The sequence below is a fragment of the Cynocephalus volans genome, chromosome 1 (genome assembly GCF_027409185.1).
Source record: "Cynocephalus volans isolate mCynVol1 chromosome 1, mCynVol1.pri, whole genome shotgun sequence".
Taxonomy (NCBI): domain Eukaryota; kingdom Metazoa; phylum Chordata; class Mammalia; order Dermoptera; family Cynocephalidae; genus Cynocephalus; species Cynocephalus volans.
The window spans coordinates 82,981,632-82,997,237 of NC_084460.1; positions in this window are offsets into that span (position 1 = coordinate 82,981,632).

The following is a 15,606-nucleotide window of genomic DNA, read 5'->3' on the forward strand; positions in this document are numbered from 1 at the left end:
AAAATCCAATAAAGATGAATTGCTAGTAAAATGAATTTTTTAAAAACATTGAAAATTCAAGCTTGAATTGTTTATCATTAGATTCAACGGATAAAGTTATTCTGTCAACTTGCCATAAACGTTTCTGAACATTTACTCTCAATTTCTGCATGTATCTCATTGAGGACTGGTAACAGTTCAGAGTTAGGTGCTGGTCCACTCTTTGAGTGGCTTAATTTTTGATTTTTTTTTTTTTTTTTAAACCCTGAACATATATGACTTGTATAATTGCAATTAATTGCTTTGGAAAAAAATTCCCATTCAGTCTGATAATAATAGAAATAGGTACAAACACAGAAATGGTTCAGAGGATGGAATAATTTTGTGGGCAAGAAAAGAAGGTGACAAAAAGGAGGCAATTTGTGATCTAAGTCTTAAAGACTACATACATAGGCACTTATCAGAAGGATAGGTGTGGAAGAACAGTTTAGGCAGAAAACAGGAACCAAGACAGGGAGGTATATTACTGGGGTGTGTTGAGAAATATATTGGCCATCCGTTTGTTTTAGCCTGCCCAGCATTCAGTCTCCCTTCTAAAGTTTTCCCTTGGGGACCCACAACTTCTCTATTCTCAGCAAATGTGGTTTGGGTGGGGCTGACCTCTTCCCCAGTTTGTGAGCTAATGGGCATCTCCCATCCCCTTCCTTCCCTCACAGTGATTGATTCAGGAGGTCAGTCAGGTCCAGGACTTTTGCTAGAACCATAACAAGGGGAGGAGAGAGAAGTGCTTGCTCCTGTTGGGATTGCTGAGAGGAGGATGTAAACCCAGAGGTACTGACTGCCATCTTGACACAGGAGAAGAGAACCAGTTTGAGAATGAAGCCAGCAGACGAGCGGAAACCAGAACTAGAAACAGAATCCAAAGACTTAGTTTATGCCCCTGCACATAGCCATATCCTATATTCTACTACTGGGATTTTCAGTTAGATGAACACAAAACTTTGTTTTTATTCATTTAATCTTAAATCCATTTTAACTGAAAGACTGATACAAGGGATATTATTGCGGTGTGCTAGAACAGAGTGTGTGTACTAGGGAATAATGTGGCTGCAGAGGTGGGCTGGTATGTGAAGGGCTGAGGAATAGGCCCTCATTTCAGGGGGCTCCCACGAGCTCTGGAGGGTTTAAAACAATGATTACCTCAACAAGAAAATCAAGAGAGCGTGGTGCAGATAACACCAACGTCCAAGGTTCAATACTGGCCAGCTCCCCCCCCTCCAAAAAAAACCCCAAAACCAAAGAAGACAAAAACCCAAACCTATAAATTAGAAACTTTAATATTAAGAATATTTAGTTCTTCAAGCTTTTCTAGTAGTTTCATTTTTGCTACTGTTTCACTCTAATGATGCCAAAACTTGAAAACATGAAGGGAAGGGCTAGGGAACTGGTTGGGGCTGGAGCAGTGACTTTGGGGCTTGGATATGGCCGTGGACAATTAAAAATAGAAAGAACCTAGCAAGTACCTGAAAATGACATTTTAAAAATGATTCCATTTTCCTTCTAAGAATGAGAATTATAATTTTATTTTGAGCAATGAAGTGGCTGACTCCTTTTAGTAATGTTTTCTATGTCTAATAAACACTCAACACAAGCAAAATTTCCTGAAGAGAATTTTAGGAGTAATAAGAATCAGCATTTCTTAAGCTCCCTACACATTTTAATAAGTTTTCTCTGAGGAACACATTTATTGGCCATTCTGAACATTATAAAACAAAAACAAATGAACAGCACATCAAGCTCCCTGCATATAGTTGTCATGTCTCTTTTGTATAAAACAATTCCCTAACTTCTTGTCTTTTATATTTTTCATGATTCCAGGCCAACTATCTTGAAGCATGTCCTTCAATTTGTATTTGTCTGATTGTTTCATGATTAGACTCAGATTCAGGTGCTGTTGTATCCTCCATGCTTCAAATCAAGGGACCCAGTTATTGTCTAATTTTGCCCAACTGTTAATTTTGATCATTTGGTTAAGGTGCTGTCTACCAGATTTCTCCATTGTAAAAGTACCTTTACAGCCTTGCAATTAATATGTAATCTGTGAGATGATTCTTTAACAATAAATAGCATTTTAATACAGATATTACATACATTGTTTCAAAGAAGGAAGATGACCCATAATGAAATTTTGTGCAGTTAGAATTATTTTAACAATGGGCCGGCCCGTGGCTCACTCGGGAGAGTGCGGTGCTGATAACACCAAGGCCACAGGTTCGGATCTCTATATAGGGATGGCTGGTTGGCTCACTGGCTGAGCATGGTGCTGACAACACCAAGTCAAGGGTTGAGATCCCCTTACCGGTTATCTTCTATTAAAAAAAAAAAAAAAAGAAAAGAAAGAAAAGGAATTTCAACAAACCTCTATTGAGTATCCGCTAAAGTATGTTATACTAGGTGCTAAGTAAGGTCAAAGTAGTGAAAACTGACCAGCAAACAGATGCATCAAATGCTAAAAGAAAGGGCAAAATGCCACAGGAGTATATAGGAGAGTGACAAAGACCATTAAATGTAAAGAAATGGAAGTTCGGAGATGTGCAATGACTTTAGTGGCAGAGGTGAGATTAGAACTTTGGTTTAACTGATGCCCAGTACAGTATTTTTTCCATGACAGCATCCAAGGGCTCTATTGTAATGCTGGTTCTCCAGGTCAGTAATGTTTTTACTTAGCATCTGTTATTTATTACAGTGAAAACAATTAACGGTACCTTACTGTGTAAATAAAAGAACAAACTTCTTCCAAACCCACCATAAGGTACTTTAGAGAGAATTTTATTTGGATTGATTTAAATTATGTACATTGTGACATTAAACTCACTGGAGGGCGGGTTATCTCGGTTAGAGCGCAGAGTTAAATAAGGTTAAAGGTTTGTATCCCCACACCGGCCAGCTCCCCCCCCCCCCCCCAATTCACTGGAGCCCTAGTCTAGTTTTGCCTCAGGGAAGTGTTTCTTTGTAGCGCCAATCACACACACTTAAAACTACCACAGAACACAATCTTTCTTCTCACGAATCACAAACATTCAGAGGAATCTATATCCTGGTCTTGAGAGTAACAACTTAAGTGATGCAGAATTGCTTTAACGTTTACAGTGTTTTCATACGTATCACTGGACTCTCGAAAAGTCATTACTCCTTAAAGTGGGAAGCAGGGATTAGTGTAAAATGTTGGCTAGGCTACTAATTGCTTGGCCTTTAGATATAAGAATATCTAGTGTATACCTAATTTTCATAATAGAAAAATTAGGTAAATAATCTTATACATATAATTCATTTATATTCATTCAGTCATTCCTGCTATGGGCAGGACTATCGCAGCTTCACACACAATAGCTGGATGGATCTGGTGGTCAGTTCTTAGGCATTGTTATGGTGGATTGCGGGACTTAATATATTTCGTACAGAGTTTTCGAACTGTAGACACTGAAACCCCAACCTGGACTCTTCCCTGGCCTGAGGGAGCTCAGGCAGAAATAGGTGGACAGGGAAGACACGCTGGAGAAGCTTCGATTCTACCCCTTTATCAATACTTCCGGGAGCTGTTTTTAAACGTGAGAGCCATTACATCATTTGCTTTTTCCTCTTCCCTTCACCTTCTCAATAAGAAACCTCTTAACATGCTGCTTTGGCGTAAGTGGGTTTAATGATTATGGCATTTCCAATTTTTACGGAAGGATTCTGGCGATACGTTAACACTACAAACCCCAATGGAGCTTCAAAGATCAAGAGGACGGGCGGCGTCCCTGGAGGGCTTACCTGCTGCGCCACACCTCGTCAGACCAATGACCTGAGCGTCCCTCCTCCCACCCTAAGGCCCAGACACCCCGCCAAGCCTCGGCGCCCAGCCCAGGAACCTTCGCGGACAGCGGTGCCACCGAACACGCGCAAGGCCTGGCAGTGGGCTCCGGGAAGCGAAATGATTTCACAACGGCCGAAGAGGGAGGAGCACACCCAACTCGTCATTTCTAGTAAGCCTCGACCATGCCCAGAGGCGGGGGCGGACCGGAAGAGCAGCTCATAATCCGGAAGAACCGCCCGTCTCGGGCCGCTCTGCGCACGCGCGGCGTCTTCATCTTCGCGCAGTTAAGGTCGGGTGGCTCCCTCCGCCAGTCATCGCGCAGCCGGATCTAACTTATCCGCCTTCTCCGCCCGCGAGCCTTCCGCCCATGCGCGGCCGTGGCGTAGCCGGGCCCCGCCCTTCGCCCCCCGCGGCGCCGGCCTCTTGTGACGTAAGCAGCAGAGTCCTCCCACCTAGTCCCGGTGTGTTGCTGCGGGCGGGGCGGGTGGTGACCTGCCCCTCCCTTGGCGTGAACCGAAGTGAACGTAGTAACCTCTTTTGTAATTTCCTAAGACTTCATACTCAGCCTCTCAACTGTGACCATTTCCTAATAAGGGTGAAAACGCGGGCACTTCTCACCCTGGTTCATCACCTTCCTAGCTGGGAGTTCTGTTAAAAGGAAACAACTGCAAAGTGTGTCGTTATTCGGCTTTATTTGGACGCTTTGGGTTGCTGTGTTTATGCGTTCTCTTCTTGTGTACATTAGAGGAAAGCAGAGGGACAAAATGATAACTTTGCTTGTGGAGGCTGGGGTAAGCAACACCCAGTCTGTCTTGATGAAATTACTGTAAGGATTTTTAACTTTAATTTTCATTTGGATTATTCAGGAATGGCATCTTGAAAGGCTGGGTATAAAAAGCAGTTAAAGGGCTTCTAGGAGTGGTTAATAGCTTTGTAAGCTATTTAAGGCCCAAAATGAAAATCAAGATGTACTCGTATTAGAAATAAAGAGTGTAAACTTTTAAGGGCTGAAGTTTTTGTCTACGTTTTACAGATAAGGAAACAGACCCAGACATTTCTGTGACTTGCCCAAGAGGGATGGAATTCAGGCCGCTGCTTTCACTATGCCAATACTATGGCCAGATTGAACAGGCCTTCTTTAGAACCTGCTGGGTCTGGACATCTACTGCCTCTTTTCTTGCCTTTTTTCTCAATTGTCTTTTTCACCTTTTCCATGTTTTTGGTTCCCTTCCTGGGTTCCCTTCTTGTCTCTTTCTCCATCCCAACGCCCACCCTTTTGCTTCCTCCATCTCTTTAACTTCTGTTTTCTTGATAGTCGAGCCAACCTTTCCTTCTCTTACCTTAAATGACCATAAAAGGAAACAGAAGAATTTTAAGTTTATTTTCATACGAGTTATTAGCTTGCTTTAAGGTTGGTTTGAGGAGAAAGTTCATTTACAAGTAGACATATAAAATCTTCTCTGATAAAGCGGTCCTCTACTTTCTTCCGTAGCTGTTCAGTGAAAGTAGGAGTGTGTGTTAATGGTGGAGAGAAGAGAGGATGAGGTGGGATAGCTAGGAGAGGTAGAAGGGGGGGGGGGGCATGGTGAGCTGTTTAGAATCAGAAGCAGGAGAAAAGTCATCTATTTAAACAGAGAAGTGCTTGAAGTGTTGCAAAACTCCATTCCAAATAACATAGTTCTGAGTTCTACAAAATTCAAGAAACACGCATGTACATCCAATCCCTGCACGTGCATCTGTGATGCATTTCCTCAGATGATTTGTGTCTCTTTTAGGAAAAAAACTGTAGCTCTAGCTGCCCCAGAAGAAGTAATCACAGGAGTTCATTGTCTATTCAGTGACAAAGATTGTGAACTTCTGTGAAATATAAAATGTCATATCAGTGTTGCCAGACTATATGGCCACCTTGGAGGCTTCTCAATATGGTGGCACCTGTTCCCAATTCTGCTAGTTGTTGTTATCCTTGACCTGCACTTAGGAAACCTAAAGCACAGAGTTGCTTGCCTAAGATTATACAACCTCCAAGAACGCCAAACTGCTGCTGCTGTTTCCAATTCCCTAGTCTCTGAGTGAACATTTCTAGTAATAAGGAAATAATATCTAATTTAAAATGAATAATAGAATTCACTAAAATATACTATATAAGCCATTTCTATTGCTTATAAGAATACCTGAAACTGGGTAGTTTGTAAGAAATATTTATTGCTTACAGTTTTGGAGGCTAGGAAGTCCAAAGTTCAGGGAATACATCTGGTGAGGTGACTATATCCTTGGTGGTGACCATACAGTGATGCAGGGGTATCACATAGTGAGAATGGCAGAAGCAAGAAAGAGATTCTCACATGCTCTCTCCTTTTAAAGCCCCAGAATCACGCCATGACTACCATTAAACCATCAATAGATTAATCCATTCTCTAGGGCATGGCCCTCACAATCTAATCACCTCTTCAAGGCGCCACCTTTCAATTACCTTAGTAGGATTTCCCACCCTCTTAACACTGTCACAGTGGGGATTAAGTTTCAAATACATGAATATTTGGGGCACACAATTCAACCCATATCATGTACTCACACCAAGGGACTAAAGAGTTCTCTCTTTCTATCAATTTATCTCTTTGGTGTTTGTAACTGTTTGGTCAACAGTAACTTGCAGAAATTGATTGGATTGAAAACATACTTTGTATTTTGCTAAAGTAGGTTTGAAGGTATGGCTGAAGTTTGGTTTATGTTTCAGTTCCCTATATTAAAAGAAAACACACTACTCTATATCCCATAATTTAAAAATAATTGCTCACTTGAAGGACATTTGGTAGCTGGATAGTGAAAACAGAAAAAAAGGTACACTCTATGATCTTAAGTACAAATATTTATGTTAGAATAAGTTATTCCCATATCCATGTAATGCTATATGCTTACCCTGAAGTCCACAAATCACAGCAACACTGCTATTCTACATTGTTCTCTTTTTCAAAAAAGTCTACCTTCCACAGTGGTAGTTTTTAAACTTTTATATCTTATAAGTAAACCATAAAATTGGGAACCTGGATCCCAGGGTGGTAGAAACACGAAGCTTGCTTATTCGAAGGACAGTCTTATATATTTACAGGACTTTATTGGCTGGCTGGTTAGTTCAGTTGGTTAGAGAGCAGTATGTAACACCGAAGTCAGGAGTTTGGATCCCCGTAACCGGCCAGCTGCCAAGAAAAAAAAAAAAAGTCAACAGCGTGGACCTTTTTACTGCTAGAACTATAAAACATGAAAACATGTAGACATGAAACAATATCCTCACCAGGAAAATGCTATCAACTCTATTATTGGGAAGCTTGGGGATACATTTTATTAACATCTGCATTCATGGGATCAAATTTGAAATGAGAACTCAAAGGGCAAGGTTTATTAACCTAAGTCCTTTCCTCTTACAGCTAAGGTAGAAACTCTCACAATTTACAGGCAATTTGCACGGAAAGCATTAGCAAGGGATTGGGCTTTATATGTTTCATTGCTCTGAAGCTATAATAGAAAACATCAAGTGAAACAATGTATATGTGCAAAGAGTACACGAGATTATTTGGAAAAACTTTTATTCCAAAGTGTTGTGAACTTCCATTCTGCAGATGATTGGAATATTTTTTTTTCTTTTTTCTTTTCTTTTTTTTTAGTTGAATCATAATTGATTATACATATTTTGGGGTTCAACGTTGACTTACATTGATCAAATCAATATTATTAGCATATACATTATTACAAATTGTACTTATTCTTTATGCTTCTTATCTAATCTCTCTCAAACCCTTTTTTTTCCCCCCTTCCACCTCTGATAACCCTAGATTTCTTCTCTCCTTCTGAAAGAGTAATGGTTTCTCTGTTTATTTGTTGCATAGATGATCTGTCCAGTGCTGAGAAAGGTGTGTTCAGGTCCCCCACTATTATCATAGAGCAGATGCTTCTTCTATCACTCTGGAATGGGCTATGTGGAGAGAGACATCCTCTTCTTTTCTTTGGTCTCCATTGGTGACTCTCCTATGTTAGTGCACTTGAGTGGTTGGCAGGCTATCTGCGTGGTGGTTGTGGTATCTAGCCACTTTTGTGGCAGCTGTGGCTATTGTGGTGGCTGTGATGGGCCATCCACATGGAAGTGGTGTTTTTGGCATGCTCCTTGCCTGGTTGTGGGAGGAGGGGATGGTCCCTGGCTCCATCTATTTCTACATTCTAAGATGTTGTTCTGGACTAGTTGGGTGGGAGAGGGAGACAGAAAGGGGGAAGGAGACAGGGTGAGAGGAGGAAGGAGAGGGGGCATGGTTGAGGCCCGTGGATCCCCCTCGTTCCTGCAGGAGAGACAGGGGGCTTCCAGTGGTGGCTTGGTCATTGCTGGGCTGAATGCAGATGTCAGGGGGTGTGTGGCTGAAGCCCTTGGTCCCCCACCGCCCCAGCTTGGGAGTCTGGGGTGCTTCTCACGGCGGCTTGGTGGTCATTGCTGGGCTGGTTGTGGGTGTTCAGGGAGCATGGCTGAAGCCCTGGGTCCTCCCCTCTCCCTGGCTTGTGGGCCCAGGGGCTTCTGGTTCTTCTAGGTTTTATAGGTGGTGAAGTGACACCTTTACGAGTTAACATCAAACTTTGTTTCTAGTCTGTGGGTATTTTGTTTTTCCTTTCAGTTCTGTGTTGCATTATTTGCTGTTCCCACCACTTAAACTCTGCACTAGAACTAATTTGTTTTCCTTTGCTTACTTCTAAAATGGGGGAACTTCCTGTGGGGACCAGCTCTTGAGCCCTGTGGTTGAGCTAAATTGTTGCTTTACTGCTGATTCCCTGGGGAAGGCTTTTTGTGCAGCTCGAGTTTTAATTGTTGACCTCATATGTACTTTTGGGTCTTGTGAAGTCTGGTATATCTAGGTTGTGTGGAAACTCTGGTCTGAGACTGAGACTTTTCAGCAAACTGTACCCCCTGCAGTTCTATATTCTTGACCAGTCTCCACTGAGTGGGCCTGTGCCGATTGGGGGGCAGATCAGCTGTCCTTGCTGTGCCCCAGTGTTCCCCTAGTGGGACCGTCTACCCCACCAACTGCACTCCGTTCACTTCCCATGGGACGGACCATGTGCCAGTCCCTTGTGATGACTCATCAGCCTCTGAGTGGCTCCTTTTTTCTGTTGTCTGTGGCGCCTCATTCCTATGTAGGTCCATGGGAACCCTGTCAGTGGTCTTGCTGGCCTGGGGGCCACCAAGGCCCTCTTCTCCCCTTAGCCTCCAAGCAACTTCATGCGAAAGGCACAGCTGCACCTTTTGCCAACTCTTGCTCTGTGCACTCAGCAGCTCCAGCCTTGAAGCCGCTGGGGCTCAAAATGGTAGGAGCAGTTCTTTCTTTCTATCACTGTGGCTTCTCCTGCCCTCTTGAACTCTGTAGGTCTCTCCTCCTATTCCCCTGAGCTCTAGCAGCCCCAGCTTGGCTGTAGTTGCTTTTTAATAGTTGAAAATTGGTTGATTTGTGGGAGAGAGTGACACTGGCAACCATCTATTCCACCATCTTTACTGGAAGCCTGGAATATTTTTGGATAATGAATCTACTCATTCATATTGACATAAATGTCTTTGGCCTTCATACTCTGTCGCAGTTACTATTGCTGTATAGCAAACTGGCCCAAATTCAGCATCTTGAAACAACCATTTGGGTCAGTAATTCAGACAAGACAAGGCAGGCATGGTTGATCTCTCCTTCTTGAGGTCTCAGGCCTTATCTCTCAAGCTGGGCTGGCTCAAAGACTAGGACTGCTGACAGGAGCATCTTGTCAGTTAGGCTACTTTAGGTGGCTTGGTTTCCCTACACCTGGTGTTCTCAGGGTAGTCAGATTTTTTATGTGGGAGTGTTCTCGTACATAAGGTGGATACTGCATCACCCTGTTACCCAGTCTCGGTAGGATGTCCACAGGACCCTATTGATCAAAGAGATCACAAGCCTATCCATATTCAAGAAGCCATAGACCATACACCTCTGCATAAGAGGAGTGTCAAAAACTTGGGGCCATGTTTTAAAACTGCCTCTTACTCTATATCTAACCCTCTTTTACTCTTATTCAATTCTGAAGAATTTTCCTTTAGATACTTTCTCAAAATGAGTACAACACATTCATTAAATTGGGGTTGAAGAACAGTGAAACTACCATGTAGTGATTTTTTTCCTCAGGGAAAGCAGATAGAAATAACAGACCGTGGCTGCTGTTTTTAAACAAGATTTGTCAATATCTGTGTGTCCCTTCCGAGAGATAGGCTGTATTACTGCAAGGAGAAAGAATATGTAGTCATTCCCTGTTGAAATCCCTTTTATTTAGAAATCATGCTTGCTTGCTTGCCTTTTCTGTTTGTTTTTTGGATATATATGCCTTTAAACAGAGAGAGGAGAAGCTTGCCTGTTGCTATCTCAATAAAACTAGTTAAAACATCCCCAGGGCCAGGTCTAGGGCAAAATGAGTAAGGCACTTGCTTTAGCTGAAACATTTAAGGGATGTCAAAAAACTCGGTAATTAAGACAAACATTTTCATGTAGTATTTTTAAAAAATCAAACTTAATGACAAGCAATCCATACGAAGTATCAACATCTTATTTAATTATTATTTTGGGGGGCAGCTGGATGATATGGGGATTTGAACTCATGACCGTTGTGTTGTAAGGCTGCACTCTGACTGACTGAGCTAACTGGCCAGCTCTGAAAATATCTTTTTTTTTTTTTTTTTTTGGTGGCTGGCCTGTACAGGAACTGAACCTTTGAGCTTGGTGTTACAAGGCCACACTCTAGCCAACTGAGCTAATCAGCTGGTCCATAGTATCAACATTTTTCATACAGTGTACCCTTTTTTTCAGGCTATTATAACAAAGTACCAAAAACTGAGTGTTTTAAAAAACAGAAATGTATTCTCTGTGAGTTCTGGAGGCTAGAAGCTGTCAGAGAGAAACCACATGACTTTCTCCCAGCTTCTGGTGGTTGCCAGCAATCCTCGGTGTTCCTTGGCTTGTAGCTGCATCACTCCAGTCTCTGCCTCCATTATCACAAGGACTTCTTCCTTGTGTGTCTCTGTGTCTTGTCCTCTTCTTGTAAGGACACAAGTCATTGGATTTAGGGCCCACTCTAATCCAGTATGACCTCATCTTAGCTTAAATAATTATATCTACAAAGACTCTATTTCCAATTAAGGTCACATTCTGAGGCTCGGGATGGACAAGCATTTTTGCAGACACTATTCAGCACTACAGGCAAGATCAATATTACTGATTTTTCCTTTTGCCTTGGAATCCAATATAGCTCAGCGTGTCATCTCTCATTCTGCCCCAATTTTCAACTGTTTCGTTGTCTCACCCATTACAGGTGTAGATGTTAAGTATGTTTCTATTTGTAATAGACAATGAATTACAAGGTCAGTTTTTAGCAGTCAGTATGGGCTGACCACTGCCAGCTGAGTTACTATTGCATCAGCTCCGGAGCCTCAGCCTGAGAAGGCTGCTGTGCACATTCTTCCTGAGAAGTTTTTACCGACTCCCCTGTTTCAGCTTCCACATACCTATGTGATGACCCCTAAATCTATCTATCCAGCCCTACTAGTCTCCCAAGTTCAAGTCTTCTTGTCTCTTTTATTGGCGTGCACTCGTCCATGCTGCTCCCAAAACAAGCCCTTGAGAGTCACCTCAACTCTGATCACTACCTCTCCCTCAACATTTCATGTGGTTCCACCGCAGAGATTCTGGATCACCATCCTCTGCCATGATTCTTAGGCTTTTATCAGCAGGTATCAGCCTGGGTATGGAGATATTCCTGTAGAATATTATGTTTATTGTGATCTTCTTGGAACAGTTGTGACTGTGTTATGGGTTTAGATATTAAGTATACTTTAGCTCAGAAAGTACAGTAAATTATAGATAATTTTGTAGTTGTCAGCATGACTTGGATGTTATGTGTTAATGCTTTAGTATTGCTCAACTTAGTCCACCCTGAGCAAATTCTGTCTCTCATCTGTAAATGCTCCCTTCACCTCTATCTGTAACAGAAACCTTTCTCTCCCTGAGGACACTGCTCCCCTGCAGCCCTCTCTGGCTGACTGTTCACAGGCCTCTTGCTCCTGGATCTGGAACAGAGTGAAAGTCCTTTCTCCTCCTGGCCACTTCTGGACTATTTCTCTCTCTGCTCCCTACCCCTACTCCCCAGTTTTTAGTCTCCTACTCCTTCAGAGTGCAGTCATTTATGAACCCCTGGTTTCTTCTCTGACTTTTTGATGATATTTATCTGCAGCCTCACTGCCATTCTCTGAAATTACTTCTGATATCAATATTCAAGTACATGATCTTTCAATAGCCAGCTTTCATGTTTCATTGACTTCCCCTCCTCCAACAATCATGTCCTCTTCCCTCTAGTGGCCACTCAACTCTATGAACCTTCTCTAAACCTTGTCTTAGCACATCTCAGCCATCACTACTGTCTCACTCTATCACCTCCAATCTTTGCAGCTCACTCCTAGTAGTTCTTTTCACACCATGTTATCTTCTGTTCTCTTTGCCTGGTTTTAATTTCATGATCAGTTATAATTACTCCCGTGCATAACTCTCAGCTCCCAATCTGAACCCACTCAGCATAACATAGCTCCAGAAAAACACACAACCATCCCGACTGGGCTCACTCCAAATGACTGCAGCCTCAAGTGGACCCTTAATTCTATCCAGCGACCACACATTACCTTAGAGCATTCACCCTTTCCTAGATAATCCTTCTGAATAACAAGCACGTTCTCCCAGGCACCTAGTTTTTACACCTTCCTTTCTTTCTTCAGACCTCTTGTTGTGAGGCTGCCACATGGAAAAGGAACCAGAATACCCAGCTGAGAATTTAAAAGGGGCTCTTTATTGGCCGACTGGTGACTGTCTCTCCAAGAAAGTCTTGGAAGAGAACAGCCCTGACTTGAAGTTTAGGGTTTTTTTTTAAAAGGCACATTTGTACATTAGTCAAACAGTTAAAATTATCAAATAGTCACACACTTATAGTTATCATATAGTCACACACAGACACACATACCCTCCTGGTGTGAGGAGGGGGTTTGGGGAGGCCTAGGGCAAGCTGATAACAGAAGCTGAAACAAGCCAGTTAATCGCTCAGGGGCAGCTTGGGTGGGCAACAGCAAACAAAATTTAAATCTCTCTAAGTGCAGACTAATATTTAGCTTTTGACTTCTATCAAGGGGGCTGAAGAGCTGAGGGGGATTTTCAAACAACAACATTTCCTAAGCAATTCAAACACTATTTAAACTTAATGAATCTATCTTGTCACACAGCAAGCAGTTTCACAGAAGTGAATTGCGTATGTTATGAAAGTGGGGGTCACCCTATCTCACTCTAACACCTCTCCCATCCTCACTCTGTCAGTTTTCTTTGTCAAAAGACAAAATAGGAACAAATTCAGTGTAAAGATTTCATTGGCTTTATTTGTGATTCTAGAATCAGGCAAACACTTCATTCCATATAAGAGAATAAGTGTTTCAATGAGCTGAGCAGAGGAGGTTGGTTTTATAGATAGAAAAGGCTGAAGAAAGCAGAAACAAAGAACCAAAAGCAGATTGGTTATTTCCTTGTAAAGCGGGGACAGGGAGACAGGACAATAGAAACATAATTGATTGGTTACCATCAGGTTACTTTTTGTGTAAGGATGAAAGCACAGGAAACTTCATTATCATGCAAATTGAAACTGGCCTGTTTGAGAAATTAGCTGTTGTCTCTCCTAATTTCTTAGGTCAGATAACAATTGAGTTTCTGTTTGGTGACATGGAATTTTTAGCATGGATAATTGTATTTTGATTTTTCATCTGGTCTTTTGGGGCCTAGTGCAAGAGTTTAGTCCACAATAATGGCCTCCTGTAATTTTTATCTAACACTTTAAGAAAACAGAAATAATCCAAACAGAACTTCCATAGCTCTTACCATGTCTGCCCACCTTCTGCATCTGGTTCACGCACTCTGCCTTCTCTGCTATTTCTGTGGGTGGACTATCCATGCTCCCAGCTCAGGGTGTCTCCTTCATCTGTGTTCTAGAGCTGATCTCCTTCCACTCACTCAAGGTCATTGCAGCAGAAACTCTTCCCTCTTCTTCCATTATCAATTAATAGCAATTGATGCTAACCATGTATTAATCCATATTGACTAATTAATACAATTATCTATCAATGGATTGTTTTTATCAGTACACTATTTTGTCTAATTAAAAAACAAAGAAACCTCTCTTTTGCTCTTATATCTCCATCTATTGCTCTACTTTTCTGCTCTCTTTCACAGTAAGACACCTTAACATTCTCCCAATTCCTCTCTTCCCATTCTTCATTGGACCCACTCAAACTTGGTTTCACCTTTGCCGTGTCACCAGACCTGCTGCTGTCAAGATCATCATGACCTTCACATCATTGGTTGATTCTCATTGCTCACCTTTTCTGAACTATCAGCAGCTGTGACACAATGACCTGTATTAGTCAGGGTTCTCCAGAGGGACAGAACCAATAGGATATGTACTTATATATTTAAGAGGAGATTTACTAGGGGAATTGGCTCATGTGATTATGTAGGCTGAGAAGTCCCCCCATAGGCTGACTGCAAACTGGATGCTGGTAGCGTGGCTCAGTCCAAGTCTGGAATCCTCAGAACGAGGGAAGCCGATGGTGTGATTCTCAGTCCAAGGCCAAGGCCTAAGAGCCCAGAGGTGCTGTTGGTGTAAGTCCTGGAACTTGAAGGCTGAAGAGTCTTGAGCTCTGATGTCCACGGAGAGGAGAGAAGAGTGTATCTTAGCTCTAGGATAGAGAGTAATTCACCTTTTCTTCTGCTTTTGTCCTCTCCAGGTCCCCAGCAGATTGGACGGCACACACCCATATTAAAGACAGATCCTTTCTACCTAGTTTACTTAGGCTTACATGCTAATCTTCTCTGGAAACACCCTTATAGATACACCCCAAAATAATGCTTTACCAGGTTTCTAGGTATTCCTTACTCTGGAAATATACCCAGACGAATGGAAATCATCAAGTCGAAGGTATACCTGTTCCGCAATGTTCATCACAGCACTATTTACAATAGCCGGGAGTTGGAACCAGCCCAGATGTCCATCATCAGATGAGTGGATACAGAAAATGTGGTATATCTACACAATGGAATACTACTCAGCTAAAAAAACGAATGAAATACTGCCATTTGCAACAACATGGATGGACCTTGAGAGAATTATATTAAGTGACACAAGTCAGGCACAGATAGAGAAATACCACATGTTCTCACTTATTGGTGCGAGATAAAAATAAATAAATAAATTCTCACACACACGCACACACACACACACACACAAAAAAAAAACCGGTGGGGAGAAGAAGACATAACAATTACAATTCCTTGAGGTTGACATGACAAGCATACAGAAAGGACAGTGTTGGGTGGGAGGGGGGAGAGGGAGGAGGGAGGGAGGTTTCGGTAATGGGCCACAATAATCAACCACATTGTTTATCAACAAAATAAAATTTAAAAAAAAAAAAAAGAATGTCAAAAGTCAAATTACAACAAATTTAGTTTAATGATCTTAATTGGCTTTATTGTGGTTCTAGAATCAGGCAACACTTTATTCAGTAAAATAGAGTAAGTGTTCCAATGAGCTGAGCAGAGGGGGTTGGTTCTATGGTCAGAAAGGGCTGAAGAAAGCAGAAACAAAGAATGAAAAGCAAATTGGTCACTTCATAGTTACTTTCCTTGTAAGGTGGGGAAAGGGGACAG